This window comes from Ambystoma mexicanum, chromosome 5p (assembly GCF_040938575.1).
Source record: "Ambystoma mexicanum isolate Mex_15411 chromosome 5p, UKY_AmexF1_1, whole genome shotgun sequence".
In the NCBI taxonomy this organism is placed as follows: Eukaryota; Metazoa; Chordata; class Amphibia; order Caudata; family Ambystomatidae; genus Ambystoma; species Ambystoma mexicanum.
The window spans coordinates 852,734,837-852,753,251 of NC_090930.1; the positions used below are offsets into that span (position 1 = coordinate 852,734,837).

Here is an 18,415-nt window from a genome sequence, read left to right on the forward strand (position 1 = left end):
CTTCCTCCTCTCATCCCTGACTATCTGACTGCTATTCTGGTTTTGTGTGCTGTCAATGATATCTGCCTTAATGCCAGTAAGACTGAGATCCTTCTTATTGGGACCCCAGCTCCCTTCTTCCCTCCTACCCTCTGGCTGCCCTCTATAGGCCCCCTCTCCTCACCCTCTTGCAAAGCAAAAAACATTGGTGTCATCTTTTACTCCCCTCCCTCCTTCTCTCCTCACATGGTGAACCTTGCCAAGAAGGCCACTATCAGCTGCTCCTCCTCAGAGGCATTCTCCCATTCCTCACCTTCCCCAAGAAACTCAATGTCTCCAGAGCTCTGGTCTCGTCTAGGCTGGACTAATGCAACAGCTGCTTCCTCAATCTTCCTTTAGCATCCCTTTTCCCCCTTCAACTAATCCAGAATAGGACTTCGAGACTTATCCTTGGCCTCAAACCCAGGGACCGCATCTCCCCAGCCCTAAAATCTCTCCACTGGCTCCCGTTTGCTGCTAGGATCAAATTCAAGACCCTTTGCATCATCCACAAGGCTTTCTGGGGCCTGGGACCCCACTACATCCAGCTCTCTTCCTAGATATCTCCCTGCTAGAGCCCTTGGGTCTTCTAGCTCCAACTCTCTGAAGATCAGACTCTTCTCTAAGCAGAGAGTGGGTGGTAGATCTTTCTCCTCCACAGGAGCCACCCTCTGGAATGGTCTCCCTGCCCCTCTCAGGCTTGAGCCGGATCTCCTTAAATTCCAGAACATCCTCCTGACCCTCCTTTTCTCTTCTTCCTTCCTGCCCACCTCCCCTGCCAACACTCCCCATCTGCCACAGTACTGGCAGTCTGGTTCTACAGGGCACCTGCGCCCCTACCCAGTCCACCTACCCTTCTCGCACTTAGCTTGTGGACCCTCTCCACCTGCACACCATGCAATTCCCTGGCACTTCCCTGGCACTTGCCCTCCTGGCCTCCCCTTAGGACTTGACTAGGCCCTGCCCCCCTCCCTTTTCACTTCACTTCACTCTTCATCTTTACCATGCAAATCCCTTCCCACCCTAGTACTTGACACTCCGTGCAGATCATCACTTCGCCTAATCTCCCTCGTATTTCTTTACTGCAATTGCACAATCAGAATGACACAAGGCCTAGAAGGACCGTTATTGCTATCTTTCTCCCTTGTTCCCCCTCCCTTTTTTTCTTGTGGCGCCTTGAAACACCATTTGTTGTATAGGCACCTTACAAATATCCAATTAAAGAAAACATACAAACAGATTGAAAAAGAGGGGTGGTAATGACGAGCCCAGCACCACACTGCAGAGCAGATATTTTTGATTTGATGCAAAGGGCACCAGCTCCACTGGCTGTGTGCGATCAGTACAACCGTAACACACCCAGTTAAGAGCGGACTGTGAAAGCCCCGTGATTCCAGACATGTTTGCAAAATCTGGTGGTCAACAATGTCAAAGGCTGTAGAAAGATCCAGCGATGTAAGGTCTCTGACACCGCATCCACTCTCTTCCTATCTGAGCTGGTCCACTATGGCTACAGTAGTTATCTTTGTTCTACGGTCAGGGCTATATCCATTTTGTGCCTGATCTTTTGATGGTTGATTGTTGACTTCAAGAAAGGAATGTAGCTGTTGGGGTACAGTTAGTTCCAACCACTGGTCTAAGTATGAGAGGTGGGTAATTGGTCTGAGATTACCTTTTTGTTTGGATATAGAAAGAGCATCTATAGCAAAGGTCTCACTGTAATGTTTTCCCATAATAGGAGAACAATTCCACGGTTCAATTAGGAGTTACATACCAAGACAATATGTTCAAGACATTGGGAGTAGATTGTCTTGGCAAATTTAGGAGGAATAGAATCATGCAGTGAGCAAGATGCTTGGAAGAGGAACGTTCCTCGTCTTCAGATATTTCTTGTGTCTCCTACTACACCCCGGTCTCTCCTTCCTTTCTTTACCCCTTCCCATCCTTTTTGTCTGGTTTCTCTCACTCCTCTGCGCTTGCCTGCTCTCCTTTTTCCCCACACTTCCACCTTCTCATAATCCTCTTTTTTCCCCCTGTTGGTTCTCCCCTCCCTGGGTCTCTATCACCAGGTCTTCCCACACTTTTGCCTCTCACGTTCTCACCTGCTCCTTCTAGCCCTTTCTTCGTCACTTCTTCTCTCTCTGCTTCTCAGCCTTTACACCATTCCTGCTTACTCGCTGCCTTTCTCTCACTACTCTCAAAATTGGAACTGCCTTGTTTCAATGCACACCCTTGCTCAGCATACAACTGTGAGTGCTTTTGTAGCCATGCGGGCACACCCCAGGCGTGTGTGCACATCGAACAGTGCTCAACTGCCAGCGCAGAGATTGTTTTTTCAAACTGAAACTGTTTATTGAAGCTCCCCAGTAATGAACCGTGCACCCTACCACAGATCCATAGACTGAAGCTTAATGGGGGATGTCTGCCATTTTGATGGGCACATCCTCGTCGTATCAGTCACTGCCGGTTCTTCACACAGTGGCTGACAGACTCTGGTTCAATGTGCCTCCCATGCACTCAAACTTCCCCCTTCAATACTCACAGGTTTCAATAGGAAAATGAATCCTTTCATTCTCTCTTACATTAAACCACTGTTGTATACTTGATCTTTCTGGGCTGCAAGACTCCATTTTATTCTGCTCACATGCAAGCCTGGCTGCCCTTGTCTGCCTTTACTTGATGGTGAAACATGTTAATAGATCACGTCTCGCATCAGTTAGAGTTGCTGGCTAGAATGCATGTGTTCAGCAGATGACTACCATTTTAACAAAAGAGCCTGGTAGCATGGATATCTTTCATGGACAAGGGGGCAGCAGCTTAGGGCAAACATAGGGGGTTAGAGAGGTGAGATAATGAGTCAGAGGTGGGTAGACTGGCTGAACCTCCTGAATGCAGTTCGAGGCCGACTCTTTGAAAAAGGGCATACAATCCTTTCATTATGGTAGTTGGGGAGTTCAAGAGACATCTTTATAATTGAACGCGTCCCATAAATTCACAGCACTGTTTCGTTTATACTTCTGTTTATTGTAATTTAACTTTAACAGGAAAAGTGAAATAAGGAGTTTACACAAAATGATCTTAGCTAGTGTCATATACATATCAATTATAAGAAGCATAGGACATCGCCCATCTCTTCGTACCTGTTATAGGTATTAGACCAGCAGTTCATTACGTTTTGATAGGCCATTACACTATCTAAGGGATTACTCGTCGGACTTTTCAAATTGAGCTGGTTTGACAAGATAAGAGAGAAATGCCCCACAGCAGTGTTAGGGGCGGCATATAGTGCTCACTATATTCCTGATTACATTCTCCTGTTACTCCACAAGATGGGTATCCAGCGATAATATTGCAGGAAATAATAACGACTGAATTTACAAAGAAGAAAAAACTATTGCTATAGTTAATAAAGTGGGTAAAACATACCAACCAGCAGAAAAAATATCGAAATAAAGGCAAGAAAGTATAATGCTAGGGGTGTGTTTTAGGTGTAAAAAAACAGACTTAGGTTAAAATTGGGCTAACCCGGAGGGAGACAAGGAGAGTTTAGGAGTAGGAGAGGTCAGGAGGGGAACGGGGGTGTTTCCCCTGAAAAAAAAGTATTTTTACAATGGGCAATGTGTAAAAGGCCTGTCTATATTTTTTGCAATATTTATTGCACTTTATAATTGTACGTCGCTGTTATTTCAGAGATAAAATCAGAGTAAACCCACAAGAGGCCTTTACTTTCAGAATTCCAGGATGGGAGGACACAACCATGCAAAATGTGAGAAAGCGACGCTTATTGAATGATATCGCGGACACTCTCCGCTCTCTAGCCTGTTGGGATGTGTGGTAGTATTGACCCAAATATATGAATTGAATAAGCTTATATGTACCGCATCAAAACCCTACCGACATGCTTCAAGCGTATTTCCTCTGTATGTCATTCAGTTGCCTGACACGTGAGTTTTCCCATTTCCTTCTTGTCATAGATTACAGCTGTCTGGTAGTTAATTCTAATTTGTAGAGTGTAGAGATGGCGTGACTGCCTCCAGAAGATTTCACTAAACGTCAGTGATATGACTATGAGGTGTGTATGCTTTTATACCACAGTGCGTACATGCTACTTGTCCTGCCTCATTTAATTCAAGCAATCATAAGTAATAAAGACCCCCCAGGAAATATATCCTCAAATCGCACCAATCCAAGTGATGCAAACGCATCTCAGAAAAAGCCTTGTCAAATGTTACAGGGATTCCCTTATCCTTTTGTAGAAATATCTGTGAGTACATACTACTACCCAAGGCAAGATATCTGTGCAATCTTCCGCATGCCCAATGTGCCGGGTCTACCTTGTCAATGTCAGATGTGAAGCTGCCAGGGGTTTTGATTGTTGTACTGCATAGAGCATTGAGTTGTCCTAGTGCTCCTTCTTGTTCAACATGCACTGGGTTTGGGGTAGCTGAGTACCAAATAGCATGTGAGTCTTGCACCACCAAATAGCATAGTTCAAAATCAAGGCTTCCCAGGCCACCATCGTCCAGGGGATGCATTAGGAACTCCCATCTCATCCTACACTGATTTGCACCCCAGATCACTTTAGTAACTGGCGTATGTGCTTGAAAACTAGGATGGCATTTTTTGGGGCATTTTCATGAACAAGTCTAACCAACTTGGGTATTATCACCATGCAGATTATGGATGCTTCCTAAACTTTGAAATTGGGAGTTTGCTCCAACTGGCAATTTTTTGCTAAAGCTGTCGTAACAGTGCCGTATGGTGTAGCCTATTTGATGATCAAATCATATTAGTACCCAGCTACCGGACCAACTCAGGACACCAGAGGAGTTGACCAATGTGGATGTCACTCTCAGTGACTGGGAAGGCTTCTAATTTAGTTGGGTTAACCCTTAATCCAAAGATCTCACCAAAGGATTTACCTTCTCTGAGCAAAGGGTTAAAATTGTCCGAAGGGTTTTTAATATATAGCAACAGGTTGTGGGCATATAAAGACACAAGTGTGCGTGTGTGAATGTAAAGTAAAAATGCCTTATGTAAAGTTTTCAGATCATCCCAAGAATACTTGCATTACATGTTCAGTGTTTACACCAATTTGAACTGACTTCAAAAAATGAATCAATTTGGAATCATTGTGTCTGCACGTCTGATCCCAAAATGTGGGTTCACTGGCACACATTCTAGTCCAAAGAACATCAGACCCACATTCTTTGTTCCCTCTTACAGTTTTCTTCTATTGAATAGTTCACATCCTTCTATGCTGCATAGTTCTTTTTGGTAGTTGCCAGATAGTGCCGCCAACAAAGATTTTTCCACAAATAAACTCCAATACATAAACTAATTAAACAAAAAAATGCCTGCCAGTTAATGAAAGTAAAGATTTCTTTGTTTTTATTCCTTTTAATGGAATTATTTTTAGATGATTGTTAGATTATCATACTGTGCATTAGGGACATTTAAACATCCATTTTGGGAGGGATGGTGACCATGCAGCAGTTTGTGGTGGTCTTTATTTAAAAAGATGGGGACTCACTATGAATTCTGTGTTTGCGGATGTTGCTTAATTTGTTGGCTATTTTGTTTTTTCGTGTATTGGCTCGCCTCCTAGCTTTTGCACACATGTTGGGCTTGCCCATTCATCTTCATTAAAAAAAAAACACCTGCTTCTGTGTTAACTCTCATTGTTTCTACCACTCACGCATACACAATCCAATAGATCCACGTTTTGAAGATTGTGCTAACGTGATTTGAATACAGAACATGAGAGGCTAGGACTCAAGATTTCTATATGGCATGGACACCTTTTTGAACATGACTTTATTACCGCTCATGTCGGGAAACTGGTGAATGATAAAATCAAATTGAAAAATCAATTCTCACATTGGAAGTGACCAACAATGCCATCATTAAATTTGCCTTTGCACATGGAAATGGTGCCCTCTTGCCACACGTTAGCATCTTTAATATACAGATGAAGGCAGCTGCAATCTATGGATCTGAAATTTGGCATTTTGCAAATAAAATGAGGATATCAGTCGTTGCAAAAAATTAAATCTTAACAAAAATACTCAATTTGCCCCGATGTACTCGGAATATCATCTTGCATATATAAACCGACCATGATCCCATAACAGATGACGTACTGAAGCGGCTACTATATTGTGGAACGTCTGTGGTCCTCACTGCATCTGGGGAAATGTAGAGACGCGCTGTCTCATCTCCTGGCCCAGAAGGAAGGGCGGGTGTTCTGACTTAATGGTCATGTAGATAGATAGTACCTCCGTCCCCAAGTACCACACGAGTAAGAGCAAAAAGACTACTCGAGCAATCTTTGAGGCCACAGGTGTAGAGTGTCGTCAGCCTGGAACCGGGAATGCCGGAAGAAACCCCTGACCACTGTAAGGCAAGGAAGGGTTATGTTAAATAGTGACAAGTCCAGTGATAACTGGCAACAATGATAGGGACAGTAGTGACAATGTAGCACCAGCAGCTTACCTATAGGGGATAGGTGGGAAGTAGTAGGCGTAGGCAGGTAGTATAGCTGGCAGCAGCAGCAGGCTGAGGTGTTCTGATGGCATTCCGGATACACCTGAGTTAGGTAGGGAACAAGAACGTAATCCATGATCAATCCAAAACACAATCTGAGGTCAGGAGCCAAGAGTCAGAAAGACAGGGAAATCCAAGTGCCAAGTCCAGTATCCAAGCCAGTGGTCCAAGAATCCAGGTAATCAGAGAGCGCACCAAAATCCAGGTAGGAAAATCCAAAGACAGTCCAAGCAAACGTTCCGGTATCAGAATAACAAGAGTAACAAAACGCCAAGCAGTTCTCCGTGAAGAAGCTGTGAAGCAATGTTTCTGCGTTCGCTCGCCCCTTTTCAATACGAGCTTGATCATGTGACGCGATCACGTGACCGCAACTGCGTGTCACGTGGAACGCAACGCAGACAGATTGGTGTTGCGGGCGTCTTCCTGTCATGTGACGCGTGGGTTTCCATATGCCCTTGTCTCGCCGCGGAGCGTGGAGGAGTCGCCATGGCAACCGCCAACGTGGAAAGGGATGCAAAGACACTAGTCCACCAGCCGGGAAACCCCTCCGGCTGTGCCGCTGCCTTTGGAAGTGTATGTGAGAACGGGGAACAGTAGCAGGTGAGTGTGTGTGAGAACGAGGAACAGTAGAAGGGGAATGACTAGACATGACAGCAGGATTTATCCCGATGAAAACACATTACAATCACACTCGTTTTGCTGGGTCTAGAAGACTTCTGATTAATACACAGAGAATTGATGGGAGAGTGAAACAAGTGATGAGAGAAGCACACACTGCTCAATTGAAGGAGCGCGCATTGGCGTACTGTAATCATGCAACACAAACTGCGGTTCCTGGGACAGTAAGCACGATATCGGGTATGAGGGTTATTTACACACGGTCAGTCCACCGTATGCACATTCCTTATACCTAAGGTTTCGCTTAGGCATATTACCTCTAGCATACTTGCAACATGTATGGAATACAACCTCCCTCGATATATGCCCAGTCTGTAACAGAACCAGGGAGAGCATCAAACATTTCCTCTTCATGTATAGGTATTTTAGAGCACACTATTTAAACCCACATTTTGAGAAGGTTTCATGTCTGACATTTGATTGACGCACTATGTTTGTGCAAATCAACTAAATACAATATCCTACTTTTTGCAGTATCTGAATTTATTTTTTGAGCATGACTAACCAGGAAGAAATGATTGCCTGTTTGTTAATTGTTATTTTTGTGGTAAATGCACCCAAATGAGAATGGTGCTAACGGGATCTTATGTTAAGATACACATCCAAATTATGCTGAGAGCTTGCATGATAGCAAGATGTTTTTAAATGCTATCCTACATGCAACATTTTTAACCACGACAATAGAGATATTTGATAGTATTAATTATATCGAATTACCTCCACTACTGTTGTTTGTATTTCAGCTGCATGTTTTCTATTAATTAGTGTTGCTATGTTTGATTTATTATGCGATGAATTGTGTTTTTCTATGCTGGCTGTTTGACACTGGAAAATAAAACTGTAGAGAGAGAGAGTACAGAGCATTAGTTATTTTATCGAAGCACCCTTCTGGTTCCTTTTCCGGTGCAATAGGTTTACTGCAGTCACTGCGACATTATCTTTGGTTTTGCCAATGCACACTGCGTGTTCTGTAGTCTTGGTAAGTCTTTCCTCAGTGTTTTCCAATGGTTGTTAATTTCTTTCTAGTTATTAACTGCGTAGGAGGTGATGTTGCCTCACAAGATGGCTTTAGAACAGTCCCAAAGAATTATGGCATTCTCATATGTGCCATTAAACAATAGGGCTCTTAAATACGTGCCTTTATATGTCATTGAAATAAGTTATCACTTTACAAGGTTTTTGGCATCCCGCTGATATTAACGCATATATTGTATATTACAATATCCCAGGAATAAGGACTTAGAATAGAAATGCAGTGGTAATAATGAAGAGGTAAAAATCTGTCATTTTAAATTGAAAGTAATGTAAACACTGAAAAATAAAGACATTTCAAACGAAGCACGTAAAAATAAGTAAATGTAATACTTTACTTTTTTGGTTAAAAAGATCATATATGTATTAGTTTTCCGTGTGTGTTTTTGATTTCTTTTATTGATTTAGCAGTACTAAGGGTATCCCCCATATCCCTCCGAAGTGACCCCATTGTCTACTTATTTGCACTTACCTATTTCCAGCCTCCAAGCACCGTTTCAACCCTCCCCTACTCTTCTCACCTGCTTGGAACCGTACTAAACCCAGCCAAAGGTTTTTGAGTCTTTTCCATTGTGCTTTGCTCTATTTTATGTTTTTAAATTAAATATTAAAGGCTGGATGATTTTTGCTTTCTTCATTTTCTACCTTAGTTATTTTCGTAAATATTGGTTTGAACTCTTTCAGTATTCTTCCTTTTTTTCAGGATTATTTTTACAGCGCACCAATTGGTTCAACAGTGGATTTTGGGGCAACCATGCTTTTTGGTGATGCCACTACCGGATCTCAGGTGAGTCCCAGCGGTGTCTGCGGGAGTGAAAGTACTTCTACATGCTTCTAGGAGGATTCTCCTCCAAGTATGTTTTGGTCACACCATCCAATGAATTCCTAGCTTTCCCCATGTATATCTTCCCCTGTGGGGGCGGGGGGTTGCATATAGCTCCAATCCATATCTGAATCCAGGGGAATATTGTAACACCTCATCATTATAGGGTGCATGTGAGTTACTAATTCTGTCTCGAAACCTAATAGTACTTCCAGGTCATCTGCAGTTGGTTTATAAAATTTGGTGTGCTATGAGCCATTTACCGTTTTGATCTTGGAACTCCATTATACCTTGCAAAGGACACTTTTTTCTAAAATAATTTCAATCTCCTTTTTGTGCTGAGTTGAAGGTCCCAGTTACTACCTTAATAGATCATCATTTTAGCACTTTTCTTATATTTTCTTAGGATGGGTTTCCAGAAGAAAGTAAATATCATTTTGCAACAGTCAAATTTCTGGAAAACACACTAAAAAGGCTAGACCTTATTGATGAAGGAAATGCATTATAAAATCTGAACTGAATTGGCTAAAAGGACTCACCGTGCAGTGTTGTTGTAAATATTTTATTGAACATTGTATTGTGAATTAATTCAATTTTTTTTAACTTTATGATCTCTGGAGAGCCAAAAACTTATCTTAAGTAACCAATATGAAAGAAAATGGCTTCTTAGATTTAGTCTAGCCTATATAGGATATACTAGCTATTGTAAGTTGATTATGACTTGATATCTGCTTGATGTTGACTGGCTGTGACAGATCTCTTTGTAAGATGAAACGTTTTACTGATGGTGAAAGGTTTGTAATAAACCAAATACACTTAATAAAAAAAAAATATATATCATTTTTAGGCTATGTAAATAAACATCCTCATTCCCTTACCATGGCTGACTAAATCGTTGACATTTCAAAATTGTGATTGACAAAGCTTATAATCAGTTACTCTCGGTATTTCATGACCTTCCTTGTGTTCTCTTTGTAGGCTGTGCTTCTTTCCTCGTGTGTTTTGCTTTCATTTAATTTCTGTTTTTGATTTTACTGTATGTATTATTTTCATCTTGTTTCTTCTCTTTTTTGCTATTTCTGTTTGCTCTTCTCTCTCCCACTTCCTAATTTATTTTGTTAATCTCATGGCATTCTCTAATTTCCCACCTTCTATCATGCCCCCTGTGAGCAGTTCCCCTCCACGTCCCTTGAGAATAATTTTATTTGCACATCCAGCAAACATTATACATTACTGTAAAGATTTGTTAGATGCCAATTATTTTTTTTGTATTCCATTTCTGGTTAATTAAAATTTATTTTTATGAAGTGCATGATTGTAATAAATGTAAACTTTTTGGATGTAAATGTAAAAATGTACATGAAGTAATTCCCTGTGTGAAAAGTATATTATACGATATAATTACAGTTGGTCTAACATGAATCAGGGAGAGTTACTCTGGCTCAAGGCATCCCTAGAGATTCTTTTAACTTTTGTGAGTTCAGGTGCTCCTCCATAGTCTGCCATCTGTTTTTTGGCATTATGTGGCTGTTCCACGGGCAACTCCTGGGGGTAACAGCCTGATTGCCTGAGTTAACGGGTCATGAAAAGTGAGGACAGTTAATGGGGCCCCTGTCCATTGCCCCCCCGGTGTTGCCCGTGGAACAGGTGCATAACGCCATTTGCACCCCGGGTTACCAAATCGGTAACCCGGGGTGCTAAAAAAAGTGTTTTTATTAATTGAACCGGACACCGCGTGTGTCCCGTTCAATGAAGGAAAATCCTTTGCTAAGATGGCCACCATGGTTGTGGGAGGCGGGGCTTCATATGGAAACCCTCTTCCATTTCTATGGTGGTTGGCAAAGCAAAAAGGAGGGAAGCTGCTGGGGCGGCGGCGAGCTCTGCCGCCAGAATAATCATGTAAATTGGGCAGGGGAATGGGATTGGAGAATAGTTTTTAAAAACAGAAACATGATTGCGGGGGGAAGATGGCACTGCAGCCAGTGCAGGAGGCAGTCGGCGTGTTCTGTGGAGTGTGGGCTGAGATCAACTCAACTGCGACCTCTGTGGTCTCCCTTGCGACCTCTGTGGTCTCCCTTGCAACCTCTAAAAAAATGTAAAGAAAAAAATAAAAATAAAGCTTTTATTTTTTTGTAATGCAAGTTCCTGGGCTGTGGCCAGCACCATGTGACTCTTTACTTCTGGAGTGGCTGGCTTTGTTGTTCAGGCCCCTTAAGAAAAATAAGAACAGGAGTGCCACAAGTCTAACACTTTCAGCACTGACCCTAAATAAGAAAGAATAGGAATACCAAATAATGTGTCTTTCAGGAATTCTATACCATAATTGCTAGACTCATTAAAGGTTTATTTCAGGCACACTTCAGGGGGTGAGTCACTGATTTAGTCTGTTCTTAAACGCCTCAACTCAGCCTTTCATCCTTCTGGGGTCGATTAATTAGTACCAACACAGGTTGGGTGATATTGTATGTATATTTCTTCTATATAAAGCGCTTAGGCGGAAGTGCTATATAATAACACATCATCATCATTTGGTCATGGATGTCTGCTTGCATTCACAGTAATTTGGTAGTATGGGCCTGTACACACTGATCTTAACAGATACATATGGTGATCCATTCTTGTATGAAATGTACATCACATTATAGTGATATCGTAACAATATTTTTTTATAGTATAAAATGCTATGTGATGCCACTTCCTGTTTTGTCAATGGGTGAAAGGTTGTGTTCCATCTCTTCCCGAGATATCACTTTGGCGTGGGGTCAAATGACATCACTTCCTGTGATGTCATCTGGGGGGTCAAGGGTGTGTGAAGTCACTTCCACTACCCCTGGAATTTTGGTGAAATGACGTCCCTGACGGTCAACATTCCAATGTTGTAATAAAATAAGTGGCACTACGAAAGTAAAGGACACAAACCATGCATAGACATTTCCTTATACACAGCTGTTATACACACAACACAGTAGGATGCATAGTTCATCTAACAAGCTCACAAATCATTAAGTGCCCTCGCCTATTCGCCTGCAAGCCCTGTAATAGGAAAGGAAATGGCGGGAATTGCTGGACCTGTTGGAACTGGAAAAGCACACCAAGGTATTGTTTCCTCTTTATTTTCCCATTTGCCAGCACTGATGCGATTTCAGCATGAAAGCTGCACTTCATGCTCATAAATCAAATGCAGAGCAGCTGCTGAGAGCATGTCTCGCGTCGTCCCTGCTCGCATGAGCGGCCCCTGTTTCCATATCAGTACACACCGCCTTCCTGCGTGTTACTCATACAACGCTGCGTCACCTTTATTCACTTCTGGGGGAAATTCTACACGTCTTGTGTACACATGAACTCATTTCCGTCAACTTGCCGTTTGGTGTCTTTTTTTATTTCTTGGAAAAGTTCATTTGCAGTTCGATTTGGTTGTATTGTGAACATATATATTTTACTACATTTATCAAAGCATAACGTTTCAGCGATCAAATGTACTTTTTCTGAAAACATGTTGGTATGAAGGTACATCATTTAATGTACCAGTAAGTGAATATGTGGCTGGCTATGATTTATTCTAAGCTTTCCACCCAACTCTTTTTGGTGCTTCTTAGTGAGACACGATAAGTGGGAGGATAGTGACCAGCTGTGGGTCCCTTTCCTCCTGTGCGTAGGTAATCGAGCTGCACCTCACTGATATTAATCAACAAGGCCAATAAGTACTTGTGTTTCCGTGCAGAGTGGGCATGTCCGAAGCGTTTAGGCTGGACACCTCACCCTGCAGGCTGGACAAAGATTGATTTACTTGTAGTTGGCCCTGTGAGGAATTTGACCATCCGCACGGTGGGTGTGCACTCGCCTGGGCTTTTTTTGAAATTTTAAATGAAATTGAATGATGGTAGATCAACCTCCGGAAAATGTATGCAGCTAATCCACACACATTTTCCTGTGCTCACCGCACAACATATGCATATACACATGGACAAAGCCTAAAAGTGCAGTCCCCCTGCCATATTTAGTTGGATGTGACAGGAGGAGTACACAATGTATCTCCAGAAGGGGGAGTGCCAAACCTACCCCCTGCCAGTCACAGTCTAACTAACTAACAAAGGCTCCATGGATCTGCCCCGTCCTTTCGCTGGGCCCTGCAGCTGGTGGCAGCTTTGCATACCATTCACAGGGTAATTGAAACAGGCCCAAATGGGGCCTGGCTGCAGAGGCTAACCAAGGAGACAGCAAACCTCAACACCCTTTCATATGCACTGTGCCAACCTGAAGCCAGCTCCTGCCCTAGTTATCGATTGACAGTGAAATGCCATGTCTGGGACTGTGTGTTTACAGTAGTCATCCCTCTATGGGGACCCCATTCAGAAGTTACGAGTATGTGGTTTGACGGAGGCAGAAAATCTGGTCTCGCTGCAGCTTCAAGGGAGACCTGCCGATTTAATCAGGAACCACAGAGAGTTCCATTAACCAGAGGTATTAATTGATCCACAACAGACAGGAAGATGGGTGGGACTTAGTATTACATGTTTTCACCCCTTTAACTTTTCTGTTAAAAAGCACTCTGGGTATGACCTCACGCATACAGGAGATTGTTGGTGGGGACCCAGGATTGGTTCATTAAGGTAGGCTTAGCCTACAACAATCCCTGCGGTCCATTTGGCTTTAAAATATGGTTGAGACCTCTTTTGGCAGATCATCTGAAGACTTTGCAAGGAGTAGCAAGATTAACTCTTCATTGCAGACTGGCTGAAGGTACAGTCTGCTTCACATCTTTCTCCAGTGAAGGAAGGCCAGGACCTCCAAGTAAGATCCCTCACCTAAACATCTCCCAGGGAACAGAAATACCATATCCAGAGGACCCTCCCGCAGCCCCAGAACTGGTACCCAGCCATCACACAGCGTGCCCTGCTAGGCTCTGCAGCAAGTTTCCTAGGTGGGAAGTGCCAGAGAGTCTCTGAACCCTAAACCAAGGACAAGGCAGCTGCCTGCAACACACTCCTCAGCTTTCGGCTATCCACTTTAAAGGACATTTCTGAGCCACTCAAGTCCCTCGATCTTCAACTGACTGCAACACTGACTGTTGTTACACAGCAGTCGCTTAAAGACTTCTGAGATGCATCAACCAGTGCTTTAGAACCGCCGACCAGCACTGAGACAACAAATACTGATCCTGAGCTGCCGTGTACGCCAGACTGCAGCCATCCGTCCAGCTTTGCTCGCCAAACCGCTTGCCACCTGATACCCTGAACTGTCTCCTGCCTTGAACTCTGTTGCAGAAGCGGCAAAGCGCCCTGAAACCGACTCGACCCTGCCGAGCATCAACACCCCCTACAAGCACAGTGTACATTGTGGTTCTGTCCCCTAGCCCTTCTCCGAAGGCCTCTAGAGACATGTTACAACCCATTGTTCTCTCTGTGCTGGAACCAAATATCCTTGAACTGTTGCATTTATGTACTATACCGACCACACTCCTGTCAGTATCCAGAGTGCTGGCCTTTTCTTTCTTTGAAACCGTCTGTCCTCTGCATTCCTTTACAGGGTGGGTTGTATTTCTTAGTGTTGCTAGAAGTGTCTGTTGGGATAATAATGTAGATATTTGTATACAACCTTGACTGGACAGTCCCTATTTGGTAATAATTGTATTTTCGCTGTGTTGGAACTAACCAATGATCCACAACCTTTCGGAGATAAGCCTGCCGCTCTGTCCACGTTACCAAAATTGGTCAAGAAGGTTTATAATTTGCTTGTGTTTCCAATCTGTTCGGATACTTTCTGGTGTACTAGAGGTGTGGGGCTGATTGATGGTTTAGAAACCAATATTGACCACTGGTGCCCCAGAAGTTGATTTGTCACAGGCCCCTTTCTATGATGCTATAGACAGACTAAAAAACAAAGAAAAAGAACATCTCTTCAGCATGTGCAAAGGATTATCTAAGCAATAATCACCCGTTCCACAAGCTGGAACAGATGATTATTTCTATTAGCACCTCGGGTTGCCAATCCGGTAAGACCAATTTATTTTCTTTCAATGAACGGGTCGCCTCGTGGCATCCCGTTCCGTGAAGGAAAATACTTACACAAGGTGGCCACCACGGAGCTGGAAGACAGGGCTCCAAATGGAGCCCCTCTTCCATTTCCATGGCGGCCTGGCAAGGAGACAGAGCGAAGTGGAGGCGACAGGCGCCACTGCCGCAGTAAGCAGGTATGTGAGCCGGGGATTGGAGGGTCACGGAAATGGATGCGAACGGAGGGTGGGTGGAAGATGGTGGTGCGAGTGGGTGAAGCAGCCCTCAGGTTGCATCTAACAGGGGCTTGGATAGTGGGATTCAGCCCATGATCAAAGAAACGCGATTGGTTGCTCCCCCCACTCCAGGTGCTAATACCAATTCAAAGCTTTTTGTAGTGTCTAGCCGATGGGTGCGTGATGTTACAGCTATGTCACTGAGAGAATGTTGGTGTTATCTTCTGTGAGGAGATTCCACAAGTGACGATTAGAGAGAGAAACGGTTGCCAGCCTGGGTGGTGGGCACCAATTGTCAGAAGAGGTCTCCACCCATACTGGTGAGTGATAACCTGTAACCAGAGACAATAAAGAAGGCTGACCGTCACGTTGACTACCTACTTCCTCACAGGCATCACCTCCAATGCAGACGCTTGGAGACCACAACACTTTTCATCTATAATGTTTTCTTAGTATCTAAAAGGGAATACGGGACCTGGATTGCAGTCTGCAGACTGCAGGGTGGAAGCCTGCAAAAAGAGCGCCACGCCAGCGTCATACTGCAGACTGGCAGGTTGGAGGCCGCAATCGGAAATAGTGGATGCCCCACTCCAAACCCCTCAGAAAATAAACAGTGGCAGACGGGAAACAAAGCGACCTTGCGATGGGCGGACTTTATCCAGAGGCCTTCTGCAATTACACTCTTATGTACGTGTAATTTAGTCATAGGTGCCTGGATATTTGAATGGTTTGAGTTCTGCATTGATAGCGATTGTCTTATTCAACAGCTCGCCATCTTTTATCATTAAGTTAATGTGATTCCTAGATGGGCTGTATAATAACAGAACATATCCAGTAGACAAGATCTGATGTTTAAATGCGGAGGAGAAAAAGGGAAACGAAAGGATACAGAACATCCGAGTCTTAAAATCGGTAGGCGTTCCTGGTAAAGAGCGCACAAGCTACTGAGCTTTAGATGAGGGTTTACATTTAGAGGTGCCATTTTTGGGCAGTGTTATCATTAAAGTTGGTGGTTTTATACTCCTGTGGCAGTTGCCTGCAACACACTCTTCAGCTTTGGGCCGTCCACCTTAAAAGACGACATGAGCCCAGTAATGAAGCTAGGATAAGTGCATCCAAGAGCATCTATTGACATCTGCCTTAAAGGACATTTTCGAGCCAGTCGAGAACCTCGAGCTGCAACCGACTGCAACGCACACTGTAGTTACGCCGCAGTCAGGAATGGAGAAAGTCAGGAATAGAACACATAAAAGATACAATGGATGAAAGGACTATGCTACATTTATTAAGACTGAAAGAGAGAAATCATCCACACACTTGCCAAGGATGTAAATATTTATGATTACCGACAGCCTACTATAGTGCACATGGTATGGTCATGAAAAACCTGGCCTCATACTTGGAAGTGGGGTTTATGAAAAAGGGAAAAATGAGACATTACCCAAAGACCTAGGCTTTGTAACATTAGGTGCGAAAGAATAGCGTAAGTAGGAAAATAGGTGGCAGATGAAGCCATTAATGACTGCCATGCAGATAATATTGCAGGAGTAGAAGTGTGAATCATACCGAACATTGGATAAGTGGTTGAAAGACATGACACGGGTAATGCCTTGCAAAATGGGGATTGTAGGTTTCAAGAACTGTAAAAATATTTCTTAGTAGGTTCGGGAACTTTTCTAGAATCTTTTGTCTTTAGTAAGAATTTGGTGGTATTGCTACTTGTAGTACCACCAAACAGAAAATTGCGGTTGCTGCATGCGGTAAGCATGTAGCAACAGGAAGAGTCCATATGATTTAGAATAATGCAGATGTAGCCCAAGTTATTTTTACCCTTTGCCGCTAGCTGGCCATTGGCACCAGACAAGGGAGAGAAAACTAAACAACCTACCAGCTACAAAGGAAACTATGTTGGGCAACCTGCAACAAAATAAATAACAGGATATGGGTTACCACCCTGAGCTTTAATCACATAGACACGTGACACATGAAAATCATGGTATCCCAACGGGGGTGGGGGGTCTGTAAATGTTCTGCATGAGAAGCATAACATACAACTATCAGAACACAACCAACAGTAGCTATTAGCTCGTACGATTTTCAACCAGGAGTGGCATACCCCACCACAGACTGAACTCCCAAGCTGCATTCAGGAAGAGCACCGAGAGTGGATCCAGGTGAAGGCTTGGCCCCTTGCTTCCCTCCATATGACATTGTTCTTCTCCCCTCACAACTACCATAGCATTTAAGGACTTGGCCTCGGTTACTATCTGCTGTAAGCAACCCAGGCCACATTCCCAACTAAGCCCCTACTCATTGGAGAGGGCACTGGGGCATGGCTAGAGCGGGCTTGAACCTACAGGCTCCCAGTACAGCCACTCATCCAGAATTCCATGTCTCTTAGAAGGCAGCTGCAGGCTGCCTCAACCAACTACTTTAAACAAAATATGAGAACTATTTAACACTGCATGGATGTATTTAGGAAGCCTCTTATGTCCAATTTTACACATAGTCATCTGGTTTACAGATCAGGGCATGTGGTACACCTAACAGGACCTTAAGCAAAACCATACCCAAGCGATCCACCATCATAGCTTTGTCCCGAGTTCTTACTTTGAAGGATGGTGGCCCAATTCACTGCCCAACCCCGCTCTGCCACAGGTGGCGCTAGAGAGGGAATTCCTGTTGCAGTGCTTGCCTCTTCCCCTGCTTTCATGTTCCAAGACTAGACTACGTTTACAGAAGACTTTCGTATACTTTGCAGTTCAAAAAGAGGCATTGGAATTGCTTTCAGAGTCCCTGGTGTGCATTCACCTGGAGAAAATCTGTGGCATGACCCCAAAGCATTGGACATGGCAAGTCTTCCAGTGAAAAATTTCAAGGGAAGAATTTGACAGTGATTGAGTGGTGTACTGCTTTTATTGGGCAACCTGTATTAGGCACATAAAACGTGTGAAAAGGGGACAGGATAGGCTGGGCCAGACTAAGAGGAGATGTGGCAAATGGGGAGTGGGGAGGAGTGGGGCAAAGAGGGCGGAGTATAGACTGGGGAATTAAGGGGCATGGGAAGGGGTAGATGAAGGGGGGAGGAA

At 43.7% G+C, this 18,415-nt stretch overlaps 1 long non-coding RNA gene across 1 annotated transcript in view; it reads left to right on the plus strand.

Annotated features, from left to right (window-relative positions):
* LOC138481247 (uncharacterized) overlaps positions 1 to 18,415 on the plus strand; it is a 360,732-nt gene that overhangs the window by 65,523 nt on the left and 276,794 nt on the right. Inside the window, exon 2 of the long non-coding RNA XR_011274208.1 lies at positions 8,978 to 9,061. This is a non-coding gene — a long non-coding RNA (uncharacterized lncRNA). The remainder of the gene's footprint in view (positions 1 to 8,977; positions 9,062 to 18,415) is intronic.